Source organism: Diadema antillarum, unplaced genomic scaffold, assembly GCF_040938485.1.
Source record: "Diadema antillarum isolate AM-2024a unplaced genomic scaffold, OU_Dant_1.0 scf00000081, whole genome shotgun sequence".
In the NCBI taxonomy this organism is placed as follows: Eukaryota; Metazoa; Echinodermata; class Echinoidea; order Diadematoida; family Diadematidae; genus Diadema; species Diadema antillarum.
The window spans coordinates 10,363-24,500 of NW_027270970.1; positions in this window are offsets into that span (position 1 = coordinate 10,363).

The following is a 14,138-nucleotide window of genomic DNA, read 5'->3' on the forward strand; positions in this document are numbered from 1 at the left end:
TCTTCAGTCACAAGGCCATGTCAAAAGGCTACGAAATTGCAAGCAAGAATGCATGTTGGTAAACTCAATGTCTTTTTTTTTTTTTTAAGTAAAACTTGACCTTGCAGTGGCAGTGCAACAAAGACAAGCTTGAATACCTTCTGCTGCAGTTAGATACAGAGTCAGCATTCTTATCCTCTTCTTTTCCTGCATTGCTTAAACTGGCATTTAATTTGATCAGTCAGGTTTACATAAGGCATTTTACCTTAAACTAGAAATGTCGCTATGGCGACTGGTATACCTCCGCCACAATGCATGATTCTCCTAATAGGTCTAGATAGTCCATGTGGACAATGTGTGATTACATTTTCACAAAACTGGCAAAATATTGAAATGACAAGTTTGTCAGAAATGTGTTGAATGTTCACCTTCCTTGAACTTGGTTTAATTGGATGAATAGGAGAGCATGTATTTGGGGATTTAAGGACTTTAACTTGACTTTGACCCATTCATACATTTATGCATTGAGTAATTTTCATGGTACCGGTATGGAGAAAAAGTGCAATTTCTGTACTGAATAGTAAATTGTTACCATGTTCATCTGGCCTTAGACCCTAAAATTCATAAGATAATCACTTTCAGGTAGAACATGCATAGATATGCAGTAGGTTTCACGATAAATTGAGCCACTTCCGAGATATGGAGGAAAAAGTTAGTTCAGCACTTTCACTTGATCTTTGACCTTTTGACCTTTGAGGCAATAAAAAAAGAAAAAGAAAAAAAAACTCTCCAGAGAATTTCTATTAGGTTACACATGCATACACCAAGTGTAAAAAAAAAAAAATACTAATCCTGCTGGCATTGCATGAACATGAGGGAAATAGTAAAATTTTGAAGTGTTGCACTTGACCTTTGACCCCTGACCTTTGACCCCATGAACCCTACATTCTCTAGATAATCACTGCCAGTCAGTACATGTATATATACTATGTTCCATGAAGATACCTTGAACAATTTTCCAATTTACAGAGAAAAAAAAGAAGTTTTAATACTTTTACTCGACCTTTTGACCTTTGACCTTTGACCTCATGACCCAAACTTTCACCAGAGAATCTAAATTGGGTAATACATGTATACACTAAGTTTCAAGAAAATATCTTCTGGCATTGCATAGATATGGTGGAAATAGTGAAATTTTATGTATTTGACCTTGACCTTTTGACCTTTGACCTTGAGCACATGCACCCAAAAGTTGATAGGCACAACTTCACCCCCTAATACACATACATGCCAAGTTTCATCGGGATACCTCAACAGCTTTTGATAGTTACCTTGTCCACAAAATTCATTACGGACGGACGGAAAGACGGACGGACGGACGGAAGGACGGACGGACAGACGGACGGACGGAAGGACAGACGGACGGACAACCCGAAAACATAATGCCTCCGGCACCACTTCGTGGCGGAGGCATAATAACAGCTTTCAAGAAGAAATATTTGGGTAAACAACCATTTTTTGATGTAAGGGGAAAAAGCATTATTTCTTTGTGTGACTAAAAAAAAAAAATGCCTGAAGCAGAGCTACATCAAACCGAAATCCCTTGTTGATTTACAAATGAAAATATTTTTAAGTCCATTCAAATCCAGATGATTCTATGCAAAAGAAGTCTCGATTCTTTCACGCAATACTGAAAGCGCAGAGTTAGCTTGGCACGCATAGGGTGCGTGATAGCTGACCTTTGGCCATCGAACGGTTGGTGCAGAATAAATTATGCGACCATGTGATCACCACACCTTATCGTTCGCATCATACTGCATATGAATTCAAACCATTGCACAGTCAATTGCATTACACATGAAGCATTCTCTGTTGGCGTTCAATATGAAAGCCTTTGCTATAGTTTTTTACGTTGCAGGAATGCTGCAAACGAAACATTTCTATTTTAGTGGAGCTACTGTGACAAGTAAAAACAGCATAAATCTCGTACAACTTGTGTTGGACAAAGAGACATACTATCTTGGAGAAACAGCGACCATCCAAGCACAGCTTATACTACCAGTTAGTATAACCACACAAAACCTCACACTTCAGTGGAAATCTAATTTTCCGAAAGAAAACACTGTTTACATAATAGGCACATCTTGTGTCTACAGGAATGAGAAGAGCTCTGGAATATGTCATCGCCACACCTTGGTGGTGATGAAGGAAAAGCCTGGAGAAGCAGAAATTATTGTTGTCATTCCAGATCTGCAGCTTGGAGACAACATGGCGCTCAATTTGGTCATCTCTCAGGGTAGATGCGATATTCTAAATGAAGTCCTGTACATCACTGTGGTAAGTGGCACAAAGAAATGATACTCAGGGTATACATGAAGGCAGAGACTCCAAACCCCAAGCACCTCCTGATTGGGAGATTATCCCACCTGACACCCCTAGCAAACGGGAGACTTCAACTTGATGTGCACAAAGCGCAATGTTCCTTGTGGCCAGGGTCCAGCTCTAGGGTTCTACATGCTATACTGTCCTATCTAAGGCTTATTTTTCAACGTATGTTGACACTAAGTAAGAAGTCATTTCAAGTGGGAGAAATTAAATCTCAAGCGGGAGAACGGGAGATTTTGCAAAAAATGGGCTTTCGGCAGGAGATCTCGCGACGAAAGCGGGAGAGTTGGAGTCTCTGTGAAGGATAGAAAAATGTAAATCATAGGAGGGCAGATGTTCGATAAATTTGTCATACAAAACAAATTTCTAGCCAATAGCATAAAAGTTAAGCATTAGTCCACACTTTCCCAGGGCTACTGGCATGCCTCTGTAATTGCACACAATCTCCATTAATCTCTTCTTACGTTCCATTATCTAAGCGAGGAATATGCAAACATCTTAGGTATTCTTCTCTTGCACAAAGAGCGTTGCATTGAGCACACCACACGCACACTACTGTACCTGTCACTACAAAGAAGGCTTCTTGTAATAAACTAAAGTTGCATGCTCAGACTGCTTCAAAACTGTTGAAAAACAATAAAGACATGTCAAGGATTGTTCGGATACAAATTTTGTTGCACGATTGTAAATCATGATAAAGACAATTTTTCCAACAAAAAGGCACATGCTTTGTTTTATTATCATAAAAAAGACACACACAGAGAATTCACTGGGCCTGGTTTCACAGTGTGCATATCTCACTGTGTGTGGGATTTTTAAATTAAGCAAAATTTCAGAAGAATTAAGCAAAATTTGTTGAATCAAGTGGTCTTGCTGTGATGACTGTGAACACTCATGCCTTGTATCAAAAGACAACAAGAGTAATAAGGATAAACAGGAAAAATGTTTTGCATTTTCGAGAACCCACTCTTTCCTAACTCTTCCCCAAAGGTACAAATATCGTAAGTCAAAGAGCTTTTATTAGTGGCTCAAACTAGACAAAATCACAGACTTAAAAATCTTCAGGTCTTTGGCTTAAATGAGTCTGCTTTCAACATTGTTTGTGCCCTTAAAGTGAAAACATAGTTTTGGTAAAGGTTTGAGAACCCGTCTGACACCATTTCATATTTGCTTGCAAAATATCGAAAGAGTCTACAAAGAAACTTACCTGGCTGACGCGATTTGCCGGGACGATGAGTCGTTTTGGAGTATTTTGAGAAAAATAATAAAAGTCGGAAAACCGACTTTTATTCAGAAGGATCCAGACTAATTCAGTCTCAGGGAAAACTCGACCCTATTTCAGACAATTTACATGCAGTTCGTGATCGCCATATTCTACTGTATAATAACAAACGAGGCCTAACTGAACAGACAGGAAAGTGCGTGCTGATCCTGTACAAAACGAATGGACAGCGCGCAGTCCTCAAGCCTATACACACATCACTGCAGTTGCTGAGACGCGCGGTCTTTGAAGTTGTTGTTGTTGTTTAAAGCGTCTTTGATCGTTTTTAGAGGTGCTTGATAGGCGCACACTAATTTTGCATGCGCACCAAGGAGGTTTTTTGATGCACGCGTTGTAACAACTCGGACCACTACTGTGTGTAGCCAGAACGCGAAGCACTAGTTTATACAGGCCGCTCCCATAGTACAACACTGTACAATCCAGAGGGACAACCATTACAGCTCATCCCGCTGTCAAAGCGAAGCCGAGTAATCCCCGAGTCCGAGTTTAGCCTGACCCCGTTCGGGTAAGTTCTGAGACTGAACCCTTTTGGGTAATATTTTGCATTTTCGTCGTTGCCTATTGAATATCTTGTTATTACAGCGTTTTTCCGCACATTTCCTAGGCATACGTTCACATTTGGGAGCAAAATTTGACAACTTTTGCAGGCATACCAGAACAATGTTTTGGCTTTAAGCAAGGTACCATTATCCCAATGGCCTAGTTGTTCTTGACCCTAACTAGGCGGGGGGAAGGCCCTCCCTCGACGTTCCGTGCAATGTATCGCTATTGCAAAATGCGATGTTTCATGACTTTTTTCTTTCAAGTCTCCCGCATCTTTTGACACCAAATTTGCGATGCCCAGGCACGCAGTTCCGCAGTTGCGCATAATTACATGTATGTACATGCATGTCAGACCAAAAATTGCTCAAAAACGTGGATTGGTGTACATTTTCAAGGCAAACTGTGCTTTCAGGCAAATGTCATTAAAGTATGATTATTTTGGGGTTTTATTGATTAAACCCAATTAATAACATATTTTCTTGTTCAGAACAATGTCGCGGACAAATTTCATAGAAAAAACAATGAAAAGCATAAATTCGAAAAAACAAATACACAAAAAAATTCAAAAAGAATAAAATACTTACAAATTTTTTCTGATGGCACAATTTTTTGTCTTACATTTGCTAAGGACACTAAAAAGAATATTTACAAAAAAAAATTGCTTGCTTTAAGGTTTATTTAGTGATTTATACCAAATCGTCTCGACTTCACGGATCATTATGCATAAATGAGCATAATTTAGCATAAATGATATTTTTTTGGAAAATTAACTTCATGGTACTTTAGACTACATCATAGGCAATGTGTGCGCCAATTTTCATCGCGATCGTGCGGTCGACGGCCGAGATCGGGGGGGGGCCTCGGAGAATCCCCCCCCCCCCCCAGCTCTATCATCTACTGTAAAAGTGGAAATTTTCGCGTTGTTGAAATTTTTCGCGCATTTTGCGCAACCAGAATCTACCGCGAAAATTAAAGCACGCGAATATTTTTGCTAGCCATAAGTCCCTGTGCATCATGTCTTGATTCCGCGGAATTAAAAACATGCGAAACTCTTCTAACCAGGCCAAGAGCAAATAATTAGTCGCGCGAAAATATCCACTTTTACAGTACCTAAATAGCCCGGCCTAGTTAGGGTTAAAGCCCCAACAAAGTTCTGGTACGCCTGCAAAAGTTGTCAAATTTTGCTCCCAAATGTGAACGTATGCTTAGGAAATGTGCGGGATAACGCTTTAATAACAAGCTATTCAATGGTTAACGACGAAAATGCGAAATATCAACCAAAAAGATTCAGTCTCAGAACTTAACCAAACAAGGTCAGGCCAAACTCGGACTCGGGGATAACTCGGCTTTACTTTGACGGCGGGATGAGTTGTAATGGTTGTCCATCTGATTGTACAGTGTTGTCCTATGGGAGCGGCCTGTATAAACTAGCGCTTGGTGTTCTGACTACTCGCAGTAATGGTCCGAGTTGTTACACCACGCGCATCAAAAACCTCTTTTGCGCGCATGTAAAATTAGTGTGCGCCTATCAAGCGCCTCTAAAACAATCAAAGACGCTCGATATTAAACAACAACAATAACTTCAAAGACCGCGCGTCTCGACTCAGCACGCAACTGAGTTGATGTGCGTATAGGCTTGAGGACCGCGTGCTGTGATTTTTTTTCGTTTTGTTTTGTACAGGATTACGTTAGCATGCACTTTCCTGTCTATTCAGTTAGGCCTCGTTTGGTATTATGCAGTGGCCAGTAGAATATGGTGATCACAAACTGCGTGTAATTTGTCTGAAGTAGGGTCGAATTTTTCCTGAGACCGAGTTAGTCTGGAGCCTTCTGGAATAAAAGTCGGTTTTCCTACTATTATCATTTTTCTCAAAATACTCCAAAACGACTCATCATTCCGGCAAACCGCGTCAGCCAGGTAAGTTTCTTAGTAGACTCTTTCGATATATTGCAAGCAAATATGAAATGGTGCTAGACAGGTTCTCAAGCCCTTACCAAAAATTTTTTCACTTTAAGGGGCCTTAAAGCCATTTAGGTCTCACTAAAACAATAGAATCCCTTGAACATAAAACATGAGAGAGTCATTACTATTCAAATGTGAGTGAATATGGTTCAATTTGATTTCTGACTTTTACTGCTTGCAAGACACAATTTCTTCTTCCATTTGTTACAGCACTGTTTTTTACAATGAGATATCACTATTTAAAGGGTTTTTAGCTCACATCATTGACATTTGATAGGTATGGTAATTAGCTGAATCCAGATGTAATTATAATGTAAATAAACCACAGCACATTACATTTTATGACAATTGTATCACAACACTTGCCTCTCTGCCTACAATACATACATGCCATTATGTAAATATTAAATTCATTTTTGTTGTGATAGTTGTTCTAAAATACAGCTACTGAACTTAAGATGGAGAGGAGGCTATCATGTGGTGTGGGATCATAGGGTTAATCCATTGAGGACGAGTCCTGGGTATACTCAGGCAATTGTCTATGGGAAATGCATGTTGTGGCAAAATCAGTCCGTCCTCAACGGGTTAAGACAGGTACAGGGTGCCTGCGCCTATGAACTACATTCTTGTGATGTGTGGAAGTCATATGCTACTGTTCATTATTATCTTATTTTCTTCACCTACAAAGTTTCTAGGACTGTTGAAAAGTTCAGGAAAACCCAGTCATATTTCATTGTAATTTTCTTGAAGTCAGGTTTGTGCAATACTACTGCATATTTGAGTCCCTTTCTTACAATTTAATGAAAAAGAGAAAAGTTATATCTTTTGCATCAAGCCATTCTTAAGTTTTAACCACCAATGAAATGGAATGTCAATGCGTTCACTTCCTCCCCCCCCCCCCCCTCCCTCCACAAAAAAGAAGTCTTATTTGTTCACTTTCTTGTTAATTGATGTGATCATATCAAGCCCCGAGAACTTTATCTATAGATTTACGCATTTCACGTCCTACACATTGCTTCTTTCTCATTAGATGCCATATGATGTTATGCCACCAACTCCAGCCCAAACTCCGGGCAGCATACCAGATAGCCCATCTAAGTGTTTCCCACAACCCATGCCTACTCAAGATGGTCCACCTCGCAGCAACCCAGACTGCAAATCTACGGAGAGGCCAGACGAAACTCCAGGGAGGAATCCGGACTGCACATGGTGTGATAAACGGCTAAATGGTTATAATTGGGCATTTGGCGTAACATCTGTTGTATTACTGGCTGTCACAGCAGTTGCATTGACACTTGCTGTTTGCTTCAAAAAAAGAAGACCACAAACAGTTATACTGTAATGTCTTCTCAGCAGGTTTCCATGGTTCGGAAATCTGTGGTCACAATCAATCCCCCATCCCCTCCCCTACCCCCCCCCCCCAAAAAAAAATATATATATAATTATATATATACATATATACTTTTACAGCGCCCTGCTTTTCTGCTTTCTGCTTTGTCTGCACATTTTCTTTGATCCTGGGTGTCTTCCAGTGTATGAATTCCACTGTAGAGTAACTCTTGAGAGTAGGCAGTACAATGTATACAAATTAACCCAGTGACGAATATTTCAAAAATTCCCATCATTTAAGAGAACTGTCTACTTTCCTTTGAAACTAGCATTGAGCATTTCCCCCAAGTCTTTCTATGCTCCACTGAATCCTGGTGTTAGAAATGTTGGGAAAAATTCCCCTTTGAATATGCACTGTGCTTCCATCCCCATCAACTGAAAGGGGAACCATAGTGACTACAAATACAACACTGAAATTTAATTCTCAGCATGTCAAATCAAATTGGACAGAATGTGAGACAAAACCATCCCTCTCTCTCTCTCTCTCTCTCTCTCTCTCTCTCTGTCTTACACACACATGTGGATATAGGAGTTAGCATATGCACATTAGATGATGCAATGATTACATCATCCTAGCACAAGTCCTTCATCAATCTATGCATAAAATTCTGATATATTTGAAGAGATGATATCATAAAATACATGCATAAAATTAAGTGCCTGACAAATCATGTGCCTATGATTGGACGCCGGCCCTCTAAATTTGGATATGTACTGTATGCATTGTACCCATGTACAGCATTTTGTGTACAATTCTACCATACCTACGTCTATCACATCATGGCCACAAAAAAAAAATAAAAAAAATCATTGAGATTTGACTGGACTATAAAGTCTTCATTCGCTTTAGCTACTGGTCCACTACAGCTAGTTTTACAACTGCACCATCTGTGTTACTGGACAAAAAATATATTCCAGTGGATGTGCTAGTTTGCTGAGCAAAGACACATGATTCTGGGAAAAGTTTAAAATTTATCTTTCACCATTTGAAGTTTGCGTGGAATATATCCAAAGGGTCTAAGAAGGAACTGATTTGTCAGGATAATGAGTTGTTTTAGTGTATTTTGAGATCAAAAGTATAGAATAGATCATAGTTGACATAGTGTAGGACATGACTTTTGTTCCAGTTGTTGATTCAAATCTTATTTGAATGAAGTACACCGACTAAATACAAACAACTGTATATAATTCAATCTTGCACTGAAGATCAACAGAAGCTGCGATGGACCAAGTAGTAATGATTTTAAAACTTGGAGAGAGTGTGTGCCTGAACAATACTGTATACGCTGTTATTTTCGCGAGGGTTTTATTTTCGGGAATTTCGCGAGCTTTGGGCTGATCGCGAAATTAAAGACACGCAAAAATATCACCCCGTACAAATTGATGACAAAATGCATCCAACGCTGGCCGAACCAGAACGCGGCTGTTACACCGGCCAGTATGTACACATATTATTACTAGTACGCTACAGTACGACCGATTCTGGAAGTGCACTACGATGATAAACATGCATGAAAAATGTGCAATCTCCGCGCGTGCTACGTTACCCCAAGCGAACGAACACTGGCTCGACATGGTTGGGTGAGGCCTAGGGATGTATGTAAAACTTTCGCTAGCGCTAGCACTGCTCTGAAACTTTGTAGTCTATATCTATTTGTTGCAACATTTGGGAGGTACTTGTGAATGCCGTGTGTGTGTCTCACTGCACGTTCCCGTAACCATTGTTTCATTTCATAAATCTTCTACTGTGTCTTTTCTATTGCCATGTTAGGGAAGTCACAATGCAAATGGAAAAACATTACAAGTACGTTGGCAAGTGTTTGAACGTGTTTCTCGGGCTTGGCAGTAGACCCTACTACTACTAGTATCACTCGCGAATTTAACAACATGCGAAAATGCCACCAATACCGTGATTCGCGAAAATATCTGTACGCAAAAATATTGGCGTATACAGCAGATGGCATAATGCAGCTTGCAACATTGCATAACAAACTATTAAAAAGCTTATATCATGCTCTGAGATTGACAGTAGATAGAGAAGATATAACTCTTCGAGGTGAGACAAACTTTAAAATATTGAGTCGTCAACCAAAAATATTTTGGTCCATTACAGAGAGTCCTTATATGTAACTTTCTGTTGATTTGGAGCTGCACAGTCAAGTCAAATATGTGCAATCCCTCAAAGAGAACATGTGCAAAATGGCAGTCACTCAAAACACAAGGCAATACAGCAGTAACCATGTGTTGTGCAATAACTTTCCCAACAAGACTGTCTAGCAATCAGGTCATGATCTTTATAATGGCTACTGCTAAGACACTGAATAATTAGTGCTTGTTTTCATCATTGAAGGGCAATTCATCAAATAGTTGCAATACAAAAGAAAAAAAAAAACCTCAACAGAAGAGTCATTAATATGAAAGCAAAATATACAAACTGAAATCTATGTTAACCAGCAGTAATAATAACATTTGGACATGCAAAATTGGATACCAAAGCAGACATTTTAGTTTAATATAATGTATTATTTCTCTTTGTGTGTGCCTGCATTTTATTGTGCAAAGACTTGGTGCTAAATATATTATGTTTGCAATGTTATGGTATTATATTTTCATGTATGTACATCAGCATGTACAAGTATGTACCTGCTATGTATGTTTTGTTTTGTTTTGTTTTGTTTTGTTTTGTTGGTTTTTTTTTTAGTGTGTGTATGCATGCATATACACTGTACATGCTGAGTACACATTTATGAACAATATGAAAAACTGGCTTCGCCAGCTGTGAATGCTTGTCTACACATACAGCTGTACAGTACAATTTTTATGTTCCAAAGAAGAATTGATATAAAGAAAAGTCTGATGTTTTGGATTTAGATTTTTTTTAAATGAGACTTTACAAGATGTCCAGTGACATTATTTACAGATTGATAAGATATATATAAAAGTATAAGTTATACAAATATATAAAAGTATATTGGAGCTGCTAATGGTTCAATCTATATCCCTGTACTTCCACACTCCAATTTGCCTCATCACGGTTGTGCCTTGTAGTTGAGGAGTATACACTGAAGTTCAAGAAAATAAAGAACGAATAATTGTAAAGAAAGAAGTGGTATAGTGCCTCTACTCTGCTTCAGATTGAGAAATGTGATGTTTCCTGAGTACAAGAGTCTTTGAGAGAGTTTGTTACAGGTTGGTGATATTGCTAGTTCAGTACCGATAATCATTATCTTGCATTACATGGGCCATTGCTTAAAGATAATAAAAAGTTTTGGTACCTCAAAAGTTTCCCTGAATTTCCTTGTCTTAGTTTGTGTTTCAGGTTAAAGTACCTTTCATATAACTAACATTGTGAGACTTACTCGCCCCAAAGTGCTCTCATGTCTTAGTAATCATGCAATTAACTGCGATCAGCAGCCCCATACGCATAGCGACCAGCAGTCCCATACGCATAGCGAACACATCACAAGCGCACAAATTTCAAATCCATGAACGGATAAGATGTTTGTGTTCGCATGCGCTGGCCGTAGTGTATTCAGTGTATGTAGCTCTCCCAAGGTCCTCTCGACCGAGTCACATTCAGTCATCAATTCGAACAGAAAGGGGCTATTGGCAAAACCAGACGTTGTCCGAAGCCTGTTTTCAATACTTCAACTTAATTGGTAAGTCTTCAAATTGAAGAAATTTTTGGATTTTAAGTTGACATTTACCCGCGATACTAATTCTGTCATGATCCTGAATGCTACAATGCGAAGCCCCATTACGCTATGCGTATGGGGCTGCTGGTCGCAGTTAGCTATGCGTATGGGGCTGCACGCTGCTGGTCGCAGTCAGTGGTTTTGTACAATACTATACCTCGCCGCGGTACCGCAACGGCTCTGGTACGAAACCTTTATTGCATGATTACTAAGACATGAGAGCACTTTGGGGCAAGTAATTCTCACAGACAACGTACTTTAACCTGAAACACAAATCAAGACAAGGAAATTCAGGGAAACTTTTGAGGTACCAAAATTTTTTATTATCTTTAAAGGGATTGTATAGTTTTGGTTGAGACCTAATTTCAGGTTTCTAACATTTTTTTGTGAGATAACGAGAAACCTCTTATGAAATATGAGGAATTAAACGTTTATTTGATGAAAATTGGTTTTGAAATAGCTGAGATATCCAAAAAAGTGCGATTTTAATAAAGTGTGAGACCAACACTTTATTACGATCGCTTTGTTTTACTTTGTTTTTGGATGTTTCAGTCATTCCAAACCCGATTTTCATCAAATAAACTTTGAATTCCTCTTAAAATGGTATGCTCTGTACTACATCATAAGTGTTTTCTTGGTATTTCACAAAAAGCTAAAATCCAAATTCTCATCTCCGCCAATAATGTACCATCCCTTTAACTATACACCACTCACATGCACATTTACAACTTTTAAACTTCTCAGAATTAATGTAATGAAGGATTGCATGTGAGAGTTGTGATCACTTGTGGTGAGAGCGAATAGAATGACACTGTGCTTCCAAAATGTACAGTATGGCGTCAAATTGATAGTATGGGCAGCACATGACAATAGCATGTGTGTGCGTGTGTGTGAGTGTGGTTAGGAGTAAATTTCACTCCTTGCAGAATTGTAATATATGTTTCAGGATCAAGAGAACAGAGTTGACACTTCCATATTAAAACTCTCAAATAAGGAGATGCTTCTCAAAGAAATTTGATATGCTGTCGACAATGAAAGTTCATTAACACAGATATTTAATTTGAGATTAAAGACATTTGACTTTAACATTCCATCCAGTCTCCACAAGTTATATATAAATACATCTGATCATTAGTCTGAGCCCTGTTTTATGAAAAGTTAAAATTGATTACATAGTTTATTTCAACTGTAAGTCTATGGTAGCCTGTGTGGTAAGGAAATTTAAAATCGATTTTTACAAATATCTTTTGATAAAACGGGACCCAGGTACACTTGTCTCTGAATTAGTACTGCATTCATGTTTTGTCACATTTGTGACATAGAAATTGTAAGTGTCTATTAATCCTTAAAGGTCCTGTTTACCTTTGGGAGCAGTGATTTAAAAAATGTTCAAGATATCACTTTTGATGCATATGTGTCGGTCAGTTGCATCACGAAACATCCGAAACATAACTGTAGATGGTTAAGTCTGGAAACATTTTTGTTATAACTGTTGTCTGCATTTTGTATTTCTAACAATACTTAACACCGATTATACTGGTTCAAATTTCCACATTGATTGTTTCTATCCCTAACCCACATTTTAGAACCAATGCTCTGGCACTACATACATGTATGTACATGGAGGTCATTCCCAGCAAAGAATAGCCCATTTCCTTCAACTTTCCACTTAGCCATCCCTTTTCTAATCTGTACAGTCCAGTCACTACACTACTACCACATGGTGTACAATATCTGTAGAAACCATTAATAGTCAGCAAGATGCACTGGACAGCTTCAGCACTCATTTCTTTTGTTGGATTAGGTGGTCCACTTTGATGAAAAACTCACATCGAAAAACCAACATGTAGGGCATGTTGCTTTGTTATTATGGACTCAATGAGTTGAACCAGAATCTTGACACATCAAGCACACGCTCTAGTATGATTCGTACACAATAGATCAGAGGTCAGAGGTCATACACTGGATCACAGAGTGATTGGTGGAGGCAGAAAATAAGTGGTGGTGTTTGCAGACAATAGCAGAACCCATGATGGATGAAGGCAAAGTCTGAATAGCTTGACAAGCAGGGAGTATTGCCTTATCATAAAATGCTAATGGACCTTCATTCATCTCACTCTTCACAATAGAAAGTACAAAGTGCAATAGTTCTCATTGTATTTTGGACAAAATTCCTCTCTATCTGTTTTTTTTTTTTCTTTTTGCTCTTTTTCAACTTTTTTTTTTCTATGGCAAGGGATCATTGTACACAAAAATATTTTTTCTTACTTTGTATTTTGGATGTAAACACAACACCTATGCATCAGTGGATGCCCCAGACTGTTAATAGACAGGGCCCATCGAATATGCATCAACTACTGTTTTACTCATCTATGTTCAAAAAAAAAAAAATAACTTGACATCTCATAATACTTTATAAGCAGATAAAAAGCACAAATTTATCCTTTATTTAAATAAATCATTTGTCTCAAAACTGTAAATGATTAAAAAGCCCCATTCAGTGTAATGGGCTACATCTTCAATAATTGTAAAAGGTTTTCTGTTTCTTTTGGGGTTTCTTTTTTCTTTTTCTTTTTTCTCTCATTTGCTTCTACACTCCTAACATAGCTGCAGAGAGTACTGTAAAACGAGAAATGTTCGTGTGCATTTTAATTTCACGAATTTCGCGAGCGCCAAGATTCACGAAATTAAAAAGCACGCGAAATTTCTTATCTACACTATATGCATTGAACGCAAGAGGCAATTCGCGAAAATTTCTTGCCACGAAAAAGGCCGTCGGCTCCAATTCACAAAAATTTCGTGCCGCGAATATATCATGTTTTACAGTACTTCAATTTTGAAAGACAGCTTCACGAACTGCTGCCAATTAAGCTCACTCTCTCCCTTATCCTGAAGAAACCTG